Genomic DNA, 14,197 nt, shown 5'->3' on the forward strand with positions numbered 1-14,197 from the left:
AATAACATTTGGTGAAAAATAACTAATGATGAATCACCTCATTAAGCTCTTCGTAATTTTCTGCAGCCACCTATTATTTGTTATTAGGAAGAAAGTACGTTAGCGTTAATAACGAAGTATTCCTTGATGCTGTGACGGCAGATCGATCCGCGTTGCACAGTGCAGGTACGGGTACCCGTGGCCTGAATTTATTACGCAGTGTCTGTGACTTCAGGCTGATGTGTAATGTGCAGTGGGCAGAAAGCCAAGATTCAGCTCAGTACGAACAAGTACATCGGGAAGAAGTGACGAGAGGAGTACGACGTCACATGGCAATTACCACAACAGATCCGAGTAAAAACAACTTAAAATAAATATTAAGATATGCAGTTTTGCAGGGAACGTTCCAGCGTCACAAAAAGCTACACAGTTAAAAATAAATTTATAGAAATTACGCAGGTAGGATTAAATTATGTAGGATTTGAGGTATTCACATCGGTGGCTGTGAAGAATGCCGTCTTCTGGGATGTGGCGCCGTGTAGATCTTGCGTGAACCGTCATTTCGGAGAAACGTATCGCCTCCATCTTAGGGGTAGAAAAATCCGCCAGCGAGGAATCAGTGTGAGCAGGTGGCTGCAGAGTCTTCAGCCACATGCTCACGCTGATTGCTGACATTTTTCTACCTTGAAGATGGAGGCGATACGTTCCTCCGAAACATCGGTTCACACAAGATCTACAGGACGTCACTTCCCAGAAGACGCCATGAGGTTTTTATTTAAAGCATAAGGCCATGTATCGGAGAGCTGCATTACAATGCACAAACAAAAATAAATTAAAACATATTTTATAGACATTGTCCTCAGCCGCTGCGCTCTATAGCACGTAAGTAAAGTTAGGATTGAATTCCGTCAAGTGCAACAGTGTCGTTTTAATAATAAAATATACCATTTACAAGTTTCTGCCAATGTGGCCATCATGTGAAAGCACCTAGCAATTTAAAGAAATTCTTCATGTCTATTTTGTGCATGTGTTGTCTTGTAAGCGTCACAACACCAGTATTTAAATTATGATTTCTTAAAAGTAATAACATTTTTCGAGTGGTTAGAATCTTGCTATGAATCCCAGTGATGATCATGTTTAGTCACATCGGGCCGTATATATTGTGTTGGTCCTGTGTGTGTGTGTGTGTGTGTGTGTGTAGTGTTGTGTGCGATGTTTCTTTAAATTACAATGTATGCATGGATCTTCAAGCAATTCTGTACGTCAATGAAACAAGACTGAACTAGATGTTTGAAAATTATATCTGTCATCATCACCTGACCGCACGGCGTTATTTCTCAGAAGACAGAGCCTGTTCGTGGCGTACCGACCACGAAGGCAGTAACAATATAGAATTGTACTCCGGAGATACGTGGTTCGAATCTCGGCCAGAACACCGGTTATCCTGATTAATGTTTCGTGATTTTTCTCAGTCCCTCGAGGCAAATACCAGATACGTGGTTCGAATCTCAGCCAGAATACCGGTTATCCTGATTAATGTTTCGTGATTTTTCTCAGTCCCTCGAGGCAAATACCAGTAACTCGATTAGGTCACTACCTCTTCCTCCCAAATGCCTTCCATCTAATTTATCTATCAGCATATCCGACGTTATGCGTCCCGATTGTGAAAAAAAAGCATCGTTAAAGAACTGAGGGGAAAAATTGATAGCAAAACATTTAAATACTGCGTGACAAGTGAGACTGAATTTACCAAGATTTGTTTAACTCTGTACTACTCGTTACTATTAACTATTAACATGGCGTTACTGTTTGTCTGACATTGCTGTTTTTCTCTTTACAGTTGATTCAAGATGGCTGCTGCAGTTTTTGTGCAGAATGGCTGAAGCTGCTGCAGTATGTGGTGAGGAAACAAACTATTTATCACAGTCGTGCTCCGTAAACTGTGTGGCGCCTGTTCCCAGATAACGCTGCCAAATGGCTTCTCATGTACATGCAGAGATGCCAGAGCTAAGCAGCTGTCCTGATAATGAAACCCGTCACAGTCTTCAATTGTTATGCAGTCTTTACAGGACGCGCATGAAATGAATGCATACAGAGCTGGTCATGCCCGTCTCTTCGCATGTTTCAGCTGTAGAACCGACGGACTCCGATGAATTCGGTATGGACTTTATGTCACTAAAAGAGCCGGGATAGCTCAGCGTATATAGCGACTATACCACTGACTGGACGACCGAGAAATCAGGGTTCGATTCCTGGGGTAGGGTCAATAGAGTTCTCTTTTCTCCAAAACGTCTAGACTGGATTTGGGGCCCACCCAGCCTCCTATACAGGGGGTACCGGGGGCTGGTTCCCCGGGTGTAAAGCGGCTAGAGAGTGAAGCTGACCATTCACTTCCAGTTAGCGCCGAGATAAAGAATAGTGGAGCTACACCTCCACTCCCCATATTGCCTCATGGTCTGGTGCTTAATTAAGCGCTGGGATGACTTTACATTACCATTATGTCACTGAAGGCTACCCACTTATACTTCTAATTTCTTACGTTCAATAATACTAACATGGAGGACCCATGCAAATGTGAGGTAAGAGAATAATGTCTGCATTAAATCTTATATTATTTATCACCAGGTTTGTTAGCGGTAATCAATATACCACAAGAATTAGAAATATAAAATTTGGTATGGAGATAGGTCACAGAATGCTTACACATCATTAAATACTGTTTCTAATTTCAGTCAAAAACATGACAGTTATTTGCAACAAGTTTAGAAAGAAACAACATACATATAGTATTCAGAGTTGGAGGTATGCATAACAGGCTGTTCTTAATGTAGAGGGTCATATCTTCTGGAATATAACATCATGTATTCGGTTGACAATCAACCGAAGATTCGGAGGAAAATTTCGCTACCATCTTCAGGGTCGAAGTACAAGTCAAGAAACCAGTCCTGCTTGCAAACTGCTTCATGCTGGTTTCTTGTTTGGCATACTCTTCGGTACTGAAGCTGGAGGCGACATGTCCCTACGAAATTTCTGTTGACTTTCAACGGACTACACGCCGTTATATCCCAGTATATGGAACTCTTCACAACCACCGGTGTGAAAACCTCAGACCCTACGTATTTTTACCGTGTTCATGAAATCCATTCGTAATAACGAGAAGCGCTCAGAATGCAAAGGTTCAAAGAAAGCGCGTGGAAGCTCTGTGTATTCCGGTATGATTTAGTCTCGTTATTCATATGTGTAGTATACAGAGCCGATCTGTACATGCGGTGCCTCCAATGAAACTACCGTCGTTACCAAAAACATGCAGTTCAACAACACGTACGAGATAGCTCCCCTTCCTTCTTTATTCTGTTCTCATCAATGTTGTCTCTTAAACTAATTCCATGCTACGGACCCCTCCTTCAGAAGCTAACAGCTGTTCATAAAATGTAAAATAAAAAAGAAGTAAAGCTATCCCTGTAACAGGCCGTCGAGGCCAGTAAGGTTGTGAGACGTTGAGGGTCCCACATTATCTAGACAATCGGTTCAAAGATGGCGGTAAGGTTGTCAGCCCTACGCGCCGGCCGCCCTTTACCCCCAAGAATATTCCTGGTACTCATTTCTGTTAGAGACTGAGTCGACCCCAGGGCCATAGTGCGGCCGGAAGGATTAGGTCAATAGAAAAAATCCAGTAACCTCATCGGGAATTGAACCCGCGACCTTCCGGCTTGTAGCATAGTGCCTCAGCCAACTACCATACCGTGTGCCCCCCCCCCACAGGCGTTCATATGGTAAAGAAATTCTACATCGTTCATTTACTCGTAGCTGCAATGTTCATTACATATTTACGGAAGCCTCACACTATGTCATATCGACAGCCGGTCGAATCAAGTCAAAATTTTCAAAACATATTTCTTTAATATCAATTTTTATTCTTCAGTTTACTTCTAGGTCTCACAAGTGCTCTCTTCCCTTCAAATTTTCCCATTGTTTCCTGCTAAGTTTATTAATATTTTGCACAGATATCTCCCCCATTTCACTTTCGAAAGGTAATAATTCTTAAATTGACGAAAAATTTGAATTTATGTAATTGTCATCTCTTCGTGATAATTTCAATTTCTCGTTAATCTATCACTGGTTTCGCGTGTGGCACGACTTACTTTTTAGTGAGTCACTTTATGGCGGCGTCAGTAATTAGACTTTATAGAGCTGAATTGTACGATAGCAGATGATAAATTGGAAAGAATCTGGAAGGAAGTGGTCGTGACTTACTTGAGGTACTATCTACATATAGATCTAAAGTCCTCTGGTGGACCTTAGCCGTTTTTTTTTCAGTTTCTTAATCTTATACACAGTCAGTAGGACTCCTTGGACGGTGATCAGCCCACGCAACACCGCTACCTACACACAGACATCCATGCCTCGAGTGGGATTCGAACCCACGATCCCAGCTTTTGAGCGGGCGAAGACGTTCATGCCTCAGACCTCGCGGCCACTCTGATCGGTTATTTGAGGTATTGACCAGGAAGTTTCTTGAAGGGGTTGAAGATGACGAGGTAAAAATCACAGTCACTATAGCTGGTGACCCAGCCGAGATTCGAACCGAAATCCTCCCGAATACGATTCCATGTAGGAACGGCTTCTTAGATCGGAATATGCATTAATTCATTTCAAGGATGTGAATAAGGAGCAGACCGTACGTAGCTGATATCGAAAAAGAAATATGTTTCTTGTAGCTGTCTGCCAACGGGCAAGATAGAAATAAGGAGTAACCATAATATTATAGAAAAATTATGGCTTCGTGAACTGCTGAAGTATCAACTGACTCTAGATATTAACTCTTTAAAGTACTCTGATTATGACATGGTTTAACATTAAGAGGTCGAAGTTCGAGTTCCGGTAGGGTCAAGGATTTTCTCTTTTCCACGTCGTCCAGGCCGGCTCTAGGGTCCACCCAACCTCCTATCCAATGGGTACCGGGGATAAGGCGAACGGCCATGAAGCTGACCACTCACCTCTAACTAGTGCCGAGGCCAAGAAAACGTGGGTCTATACCTCCACCCCTCCATACGTCTTAATGGCGTAGTGCTTAATTAGTTAAGCACAGGTTACCTCACACAACAAAGTGCTGCAAGAAAGTCTGTAGAAACCTGACCGGATGTGCATTTTGTTTTCTGCAGAGTTCGAAATGAATTTTCAAATATGAGTATTATTTAAAGGGGACTTCCGACTTCAAATGTTGCTAGCAGAAATCGGCGATTCTCATTAACTTTCTAATTCAGGAAGTATTGTGGAAAATGGACGTGTAAAGAAACTGAGGAAACCTTTGTTTGAATGAGAAAAAAAAATAAGAATATCTGACGCAGTTCTGGTGAGCACGGGAACAGAGACTGAGGGTTAAGTGTCGTATTATGAGGTTCCCTCATGCAAATTCTGCTCCAACCCCTGTTGCATGTCTGCTCTTACTGAGAGACCATTAGTTAGATTAGGATAACAAAAGAAATCGTTAAAAGTCTGCGGTTGTATAGCCATGTTAAAAAAAAATCCGTTCGTAAATGAATCTGTAACCGCCAAGCTTATAAACACATTAACTGTATTGTAAAATGGAGAGTTCCTGTTCTATTCGCTCGCTATTCAGGGAAAGCTGTAGCAGAGAGACTAACTTAATGTCTGGGAGGTGAGGAGCTCCATTCTCCACCAGAAAAATCCTATCACTTCTTTAAGTTAAGCTGATTTTTCTGAATCATTACAGGCTAATATTCGATGGAAGATTTCTATCTTCTGGGACATAACGCTGTTTTTTTTCCTTGGCACTACAGCCCCAGTGAGCCTAGGCCTACCTCCATGATCTTCTCCGTTCACTTCGGGTTTTCTAGATCTTACACATACGGTAGGGCTCATTGGGAAGGTGATCAGCTCGTCGCAAGGCCTCTACCTGTACACAAACACAGAAAAACGCACAAACTAAACATCCATGCCCTGAGTGGGATTCGAACCTACGATCCCGGTTTCCAGGCGTGCGAAGACAGTACATGCCTTAGACTGCTCAGCTACCGTGACCGGCGGATAACGCTATGTGGTCTGTTGAAAATCGACAGACGTTTCGGAGGAACATGGCATCCATCTTTAAGGCAGAAGTAAGCTGAGAAAGACACTAGCGTGAACGCTCTGCTTTCACGCTGGTTTCTTGCTCGTATTATTCTACCCTGAAGATGGAGACAATATTTTCGTCAGAAATTTCGGTTGGCTTTCAACGGACTGCAATGAGTTATATCCCAGAAGACAAAACTCTTCATAATCATAGCTGTGAGAACCTCAAATATTCAAACAGTCCTTTGAAGTAGGCTACGGTCGCTTATAAATCCATTCGATGACATCGCTGACGATTATAATTCTTGTTGACTTTATAAAGGGACAGAAAATGGCGAATATGTCCACAAATATATGAATTACTCGTGATTAACCCTTAATTATCCACTATTAAATAAACTTAACATAGGACATTATAAGCTATGTTACTCACTGATCATTGCCAATGCAAGTCGAATGTATGGTATTATGAGAGCCGTGCCATAGCTCAAGCGGTTAGTCGCTGGCTACCCACCGCGGCGGCCCGGGTTCGATCCCGGGTCTGGTTAAGTGGGATTTGTAGTGGACAAAGTGGCGCTGGGGTGGGTTTTCTCTGAGTACTTCGGTTTCCCCTGCCAGTCTTCATTCCACCAAATTCTCGATCGTCATAATCACCCAGAGCAGGTACAATAGGCCAATCAGTGGTCGCCGTGCCGAGTGGACCCAGCTGGACACCACCCCCCCCCCACTAAGCGAATCACAGTTACTGCTTTTGTTACAGATAAAGCGAAACTGAAGACTGACTATTCTTCTAAGGTCAGATGCAAACTGAACTGTTCTCGGCAACTTCTAGAACTCAACTGGCTGGTCCCTTCGAAGCTGGACTTTTATAACTTGGTCTTGGACAGAATATAGCGCACCATGTAGAAGCCTGGGGACACGCGGTAGCGTAGTGGTTAAGGTACTATGCTACAAGCCGAAAGGTCGCGGGTTCAAGTCCCGATGAGGTCATGACCTAATCCTTCCAGCCGCACTATGGCCCTAAGGTTGACTCAGCCTTTAACAGAAATGAGTACCATGAATGTTCTTGGGGGTAAAGGGCGACCGGCGCGTAGGGCTGACAACCTTGCCGCCATCTATGAGCCAATTGTCTAGATAATGTGAGAACCTCAACAGCTCACAACCCTATGGGCCTCCACGGCCTGTTACAGAGATACTTTTTTCTTTTTTACTTATGTACTCGTAGAAGCCTTTGGTCTCAGCCGCTGCCATGCAACAGACCCTCTGTTGTCCTTTCGTCTCCGGGGAAACGCGTGTTGCCAACTGTTATTGCGTTTCCATGGAAGCGTCCCTTCCGGATTCCCGGCACGCGACAATATGTGACAGGCACTCATCGGTGTAGTGGTACTTTGTAGGGTTCCAAAATGCCTTACTTTCCGTATCGCAGTAGCATTCTGTAAATACATATTAGCTAAAAATGTAATACGTCGTCATACAAATTTCACATGAGAGTCATGAAACTAAAACATTTCGCATAGTCGCCATGTTATTATTTTCCATATCTCTAAATAATTACTTTCTTTTTAATGCTAGTGGGGTGGGACTGAGTCCCTTGTACTGCGGCCACTTCTGGCCTATTGTACCAGCCCCAGATGATAGGTGAGGATGATTGTGGAGCAATTGGTGGAATGAAGATTGGCAGGGGAAACCGAAGTACTTGGAGAAAACCTGCCCCAGCTCCACTTTGTCCAGCACAAATCCCACTTGACCAGACCCGGGATCGAACCCGGGCCATCGCGGTGGGAAGCCAACGACTAACCGCTTGAGCTATGGCGCGGCCCAAATAATTACATTAACAAAAGATGGACTATTTCCAGATATACCCTATCTCTATAAACAATTGAAAAATCATAACATTGGAAAATGGCGCTAGTATCGTTGCTACCTCATAAATTTAGAAGAAAGCCATTTCCGTTTTGTTGATGGCAGTGAGTTAAAATGTGCAAAGCTCGTGCTGACTCTAATGGCATGAGCTTCATGCCCACTTTCACCAAAGACCGTCAGACGTACTGAAGTCTGCATTTGAGGCCAGGGACAGATTGACATAGGCACACAGAACTCAGTAAGTGGAGAACCTAAACAGATATCCTAAGTAAAAAAAAAAAGAAAAAAAAGAAGAATAATGTCTACTGGAATATGACGCCGTGTAATCTGGTAAAAGTTTACTGACGTCTCGAAGAACTAGTTATCCCCATCGTAAGGGTAGATGGTATAATGCCTGCCCTGAAGAGAGATCAACAAGTTACTCCGAAACGTCGGTAAACATCTACAAGACTACACGGTATCACATCCCAGAAGACTTTATACTCACCGAAGTGAGAATCTAAAATCTCACACAGAAAGAGTTCACATCCTAGTAATCACGCCTTAAAATACTGCAACCCGCAGAACGAGTAGTGACGTCAGACACGAGATGATGTGATAGTAGCAGTGTAATGCAAGTCTAACAACTTTCAAGGCAGGAAATTCGAAAAGTATCTCAGCCAGTGGAAAGAGAATCCAGCTTTTGGAAGCTTCATTTATTCTACGTTATTTAGGCCTGTGGTTTATTTAACGATGCTAGTTATAGCTAGACAGGATCATACAGATAGTTTTAGAAGAAATCTGCAAACTTTAAATCTCATCATCTTTACTTAGTACGTAATCGCTTCCAGGTCATCAGTTCAAACTACCAGATCCTACAGAATTCTGTCAATGTGGGTATCGTGTTCGTTCGCAATCTTGCCTATTCATCAACTCAATATATCTCACAGAAAAAGTTCGGAATTTTCAACTAAAAGCCAACAGATTGAAGAAAAAAAAGTGTTATTTGAACCAATTAGATAATTAGATTGATAAAGTCAAGGGCGATGAGATGGGCATGGCATGTAGCACGAATGGGGGAGAAGAGGAATGCATATAGGATATTGGTGTGAAAGCCAGAAGGAAAGAGACCACTAGGAAGTCAAAGACGTAGGTGGGTGGACAATATCAGAATATTTCTTAGAGGAATAGGATCGGATGATAGGGACTATTGGAGGGCTCTTGTGAACACGGTAATGAACCTTCAGGTTCCATAAAATATTGGAAAGTTCTTGAGTAGCTGCACAATTTGTGGCTTCTCACGAAGGGTTCAGCTCGATGAGTAAGTGAGTGATTGGAAATTATTTATTTTTTTAATTCGCTTAGTGGGGGGGTGGAGTCCAACTGGGTCCACTCGGCAAGGCGGCCACTGATTGGCCTATTGTAGCCTGCCCCGGGTGATTATGATGATGGAGAATTTGGTGGAGTGAAGATTGGCAGGGGAAACCGAAGTACTCGGAGAAAACCCGCCCCAGCGCCACTTTGTCCACCACAAATTCCACTTGACCAGACCCGGGATCGAACCCGGGCCGCCCGGTGGGAAGACAGCGACTAACCACTTGAGCTATGGCGCGGCCCAGTCCATTATACATGTAGTACATGGGAGAGTATTCAAACCACTTGCGTTTTGAACATTTTTTTTTTCGAATATTGAGAGATTCTAGCTCTCCTAAAGTTTTACGTTATTTTCTTCTACCTCTCCATACAAACATGAGGACAGTACCCACAGCCAATTTCCTATTCCTTTTCTTATGTTTCCACTATCGTAAGTTCCTTATTAAAGACAGTGGGTAAAAAAATTAAAGGAAACTGTAATAGGCCGTGAAGGCCCATAGGATTGTAAGACGTTGAGGGTCCCAAATTATGTAGACAATCGGCTCAAAGATGGCGGTAAGGTTGTCAGCCTTACGCGCCGGCCGCACTTTACTTCTCAGGAAAATTATTTAATTAGTACCTGGTACTCATTTCTGTTAGAGGCTGAGTCTACCCCAGGGCCATAGTGCGGCTGGAAGGATTAGGTCAATTGAAAAATTCCAGTGGCCTCATCGGGACTTGAACCCGCGACCTTCCGGCTTGTAGCATAGTGCCTCAACCAACTACGCTACCGCGTATCCCCAAACGACAGCGGGTTGACAAATTAACCGTCCACTCTTGTGTGTTTCGCATGATTCTCGCAGTATATATAGTTTCTTTCCTCCCCTTTAACAGCACTGACCGGCTGATATTCGTAGCAGTGACGTAATGTGTTTCCTATGAGGTATGAATTGAATACGGTCATGAGTCCTGTGGGACTCGGAACCGAGAATCATTGTACTGGCGAGGACCAGCAGCAATTTAGCAGTCAGTCAGTCCTTAAGGTGCTGTTGTGAAGGCTCACAGAGCTGTCAGACAGTAAAATGTGGTCATAAGACTCGTGGAACTCGGAACCAAGAATCCATATGCTGGCGAGGACCAGCAGCAATTTAGCAGTCAGTCAGTCCTTAAGGTGCTGTTGTGAAGGCTCACAGAGCTGTCAGACAGTAAACTGTGGTCATAAGACTCTTGGAACTCGGAACCAAGAATCCATATGCTGGCGAGGACCAGGAGCAATTTAGCATTCAGTCAGCCCATAAGGTGCTGTTGTGAAGGCTCACAGAGCTGTCAGACAGTAAAATGTGGTCATAAGACTCGTGGAACTCGGAACCAAGAATCCATATGCTGGCGAGGACCAGCAGCAATTTAGCAGTCAGTCAGTCAGTTAGTAGGAGTTTTCAATAAAAACAATGCTCTTTCTCCCTCTCCACAATAAAGTGTCCATTACTTTTCCCAGGCTTTTTCCTCTTTCATCTACTCTTCTACTATATGTTCTTTCTCTCTCTCTCTCTCTCTCTCTCTCGCTTCTGTTTTCAGGCGTTAAACCTGTTTCCTCGTACTAAAATAAGAAGTAATTGCATTATTTTCCAATCGTTTCTGAGAGCAGGGTGCATTTATTTTTTGCGAAAATTTCTGGTTCCAAACCTGGACTCTGGGCTTAACTTTTAGTATGAAATTTTCTGCTGTCTGGGAAATCGTTTTCAAGGGTGTGTGTACACGTTGTTCAGTCGAACTGGCAACGTGTTCAGTTAGGCTACTAGATCTTATCTTTCGGTAACGCAAGAGAACATGCAAGAACGTAAGCAATCATTCCATATCCCCTTTTCTTACAAAGTTCTAAGAAAAAGCGTTCTGTTTCGAAGTACTTGGTGGGGGTTCTCGCTGAAAAACACGAGATAAAATGTTGTGTATGTGTATTTGTGTTATCTTCAAGTCAGTAAGGTAGGCCATGAGTTCGAGGTGAACCGAATAGCTATTGTTGACAGAAAGAGAAAGTGTAAAAGGAGACAATAGCTGTCGTTCTGTAGCAAAGAAAAGAATCATCCATTCATAAAGCCATCTTAAAATGGCGGAAAGGCGGTTTAGTGTACAGAAGCTGTCATATATTTTTGGTCTGATTTTTTTTTGTTTATTTGTACCCAAAGTTACTAGTTCATTTAGCGGCCTCCGTAGTCTAGAGGTAACGTTCCCACCTATGACTCGTAGTACGCGGGTTCAAATACCCGGCGGAGGTCGTCGAATTTTTAAGGGCGGAAAAATTCAGGGAACAAGTCCTCCGGGAGGGACTTGAAGCCGTGGGTCCCGTGTCGTAGCTTTACGGCACGTAAAAGAACCTCATACCTCCAAAGGAGGTCACTGAGCAAAATTGCGGACGTTTGCCGCCCAACAGCAGTCACTAATACCTCCGGTAGATGGGGGAAGCATTATAGATACTTCTCAGCCAGTAGAGCCGGTCTCGCTGGCTGGGCGGGACTGATGGTAAGCACCAGTACCGGTAGGATATAGAGACTGGTAGAAATCATAGAAGGAAGCACGATGGACCACTACAGGTCTAAGTGCATGGGGAAAACCCACCCTCTCTAATAACTAACTAACTACTAGTTCATTTCCGTGATGCGTGAAATTTTATTTAGAATAAACAATTTTGAGTATTTTAAGGGCAGAATTCTGACCTGCCATTTCAAAGAGATCGAAATAAAGGTCAAATAGCAGTAACAAAGAGCTGGGATAGCTCAACAAGACTGGACGACCGGGGAATAGGGATTTTATTCCCGACAGGAGTAGAGATTTCCCTGTTCTCCACCGTGTTCAAGCTGTCTCTGGGGTTCAGCTAGCGTCGTATCCAATGGGTACAGGCGGTTCTTCTTGGGGTCAGGAGATTGGGATTTGTAACTGACCATTCATTTTCACCCAGTATCAAGTTTAAGAACGTGTGGAAGTATACCTCCACTTTCTGTAAGTCTTAGTAACGTGATACTTAATTAAACACGGGAACAATTTCACGTTTACTGTACCCGAAGTCGTTCGGTCCTACAACCCTGTGGATAAAGATAAAGACAAAGATTTATGAGAATTTTCAAGAAAATTCTTAATTGACAAATCGCATTCCGGAAAATAGAGATCATCATCATCATCATCATCACTGGCACGACAGCCCTTTGTGAGCCCTGGCCTTCCTCAGGATTGCTTGCCATTGTTCTCTATTCCTCCAGTTCTTTACACCCAAATTCTTATGTCCTGCCACACACATTCTTCCCATCTTAACCTTGGTCTTCCCACTCTCCTATTTCCTTCTGGTTTAGTATTAAGCATTTTCTTGATGGTTCTGTTCTCGCTAGCACGTATTATGTGTCCAGCCCATTCAAGCCTTTTCACCTTTCGAATAATGTCTGGTTCATTAAATACTTTGTATAGTTCATGGTTATACCTCTTCCTCCATATTCCATTTTCTTCCACTGGTCCAAAGATATATCTCAAGATCCTGCTTTCAAATAATAGAGAGCATATTAAGGTAATAAGGCCGAAGGATGACTCGAAAATATGTTTAAGTGCAGTATTATCGTGCTGTTTGTTTCAACAGTTTTTGACGCAGTATTTAGAGATAGAGGTTTGCAACTATGACCGTAATATAGGACGAGATTCGATAGAAGTAAAACCATAAATAAGAGCATAACAGAAAGAGGTATCGCCTGGAAGTTAATTTTCATATGAGAAAGTAATGCAAGGGAATAAAAATAATTTTAATATTATACTCCCAGTAAACTCTGCCTCACCGAATGTTCACAAGAATATAGGGACAAGAATATACGAGTATAACATGTAAGTTCACCAAACTATTTTCTTTACTTTATTTCTGCGCTCCAGGATCCTCAAAGAATCTTAGTCCTTTGTGAGAAAGATTGCTATTATTCGCTATTACTTGCATTTCACTTTCTTCCTGCGTAAATCATTCTCTGCATCTTCTAGCCATCTCAGTTTGAGCCTTTATACTTTCCTTGTCCCTTCTAGCTTATTTTATAACAAATTCTCTTAGCCATTCCTGTTCGATCCATTCAAATCGCATGCCCTAACCACTCCACCCTTCTCAGTTTATTACCCGCTACCAGATTAGGAGCTTTACATAATCCCCGCGGTTGTTAGTTCTGATCATCCAAGCTTCTTTCTCAGTTACTGACCCATAAGTCCCCTTCAAAATTTCCCTCTCCCACGCATTTAACGTTACTTTATTCTCCTCAGTCATGAACCACGCTTCAAGTCCATACATCACAACTAGTCACTAGACTCGCCTCTATATTAATGAAACGCGAACAAACATTGCCGGTCACGATAGCCGAGCGGTCTAAGGCATGTACTGTCTTCGCTCGCTTGGAAGGCGGGATAGTGGGTTCGAATCCCACACAAGGCACGGATGTTTGGTGTATGCGTTTATTCTGTTTGTGTTGTCCTCTGTTAAGTAGAGGTCTTGCGACGAGCTGATCACCAGCCCAAGGTGTCCTAGCGTCTGTAAAATGACTATGAAACTGAGAAATGAGCCCCATGTTCCAAAATGGGAGCACGAGGAAACGAACACAGGCCGCCACAAGCAGAGGTTAGGAGATAAACAGCAGAATTACAAGTTAACGTTTACAGACATAACCGAAACATTGTGAATAAAGTGAAGTCAAACTCGACATTTACCAAGATTCTGAACTACAGGAAACTACAGTATTAAGTTTCTAAATGCCCCTAATAGTTATGTATCATTTGAGACACACTCCATTCTAACGTCTGAAGTCAATCTTCAGGTTATCAGTATACTAACGTATTTCCACAATGACTTAAGGACGGGAGTTGAACCAACCTCCGAAACAACGTATAGGCCTATATCTAACGCACTTCACATAACGGACAATCCCTAACATAATTTTTAAGG

The 14,197-nt window shown here is 42.9% G+C and overlaps 1 long non-coding RNA gene across 1 annotated transcript in view; it reads left to right on the plus strand.

Moving 5' to 3' along the window:
- Nucleotides 1-14,197, plus strand: part of LOC117283019 — a 105,143-nt gene that overhangs the window by 77,127 nt on the left and 13,819 nt on the right. The window contains exon 3 of the long non-coding RNA XR_004514012.1: nucleotides 1,820-1,879. This is a non-coding gene — a long non-coding RNA (uncharacterized LOC117283019). The remainder of the gene's footprint in view (nucleotides 1-1,819; nucleotides 1,880-14,197) is intronic.

The sequence above is a fragment of the Cryptotermes secundus genome, unplaced genomic scaffold (assembly GCF_002891405.2).
Source record: "Cryptotermes secundus unplaced genomic scaffold, Csec_1.0 scaffold445, whole genome shotgun sequence".
Lineage (NCBI taxonomy): Eukaryota > Metazoa > Arthropoda > Insecta > Blattodea > Kalotermitidae > Cryptotermes > Cryptotermes secundus.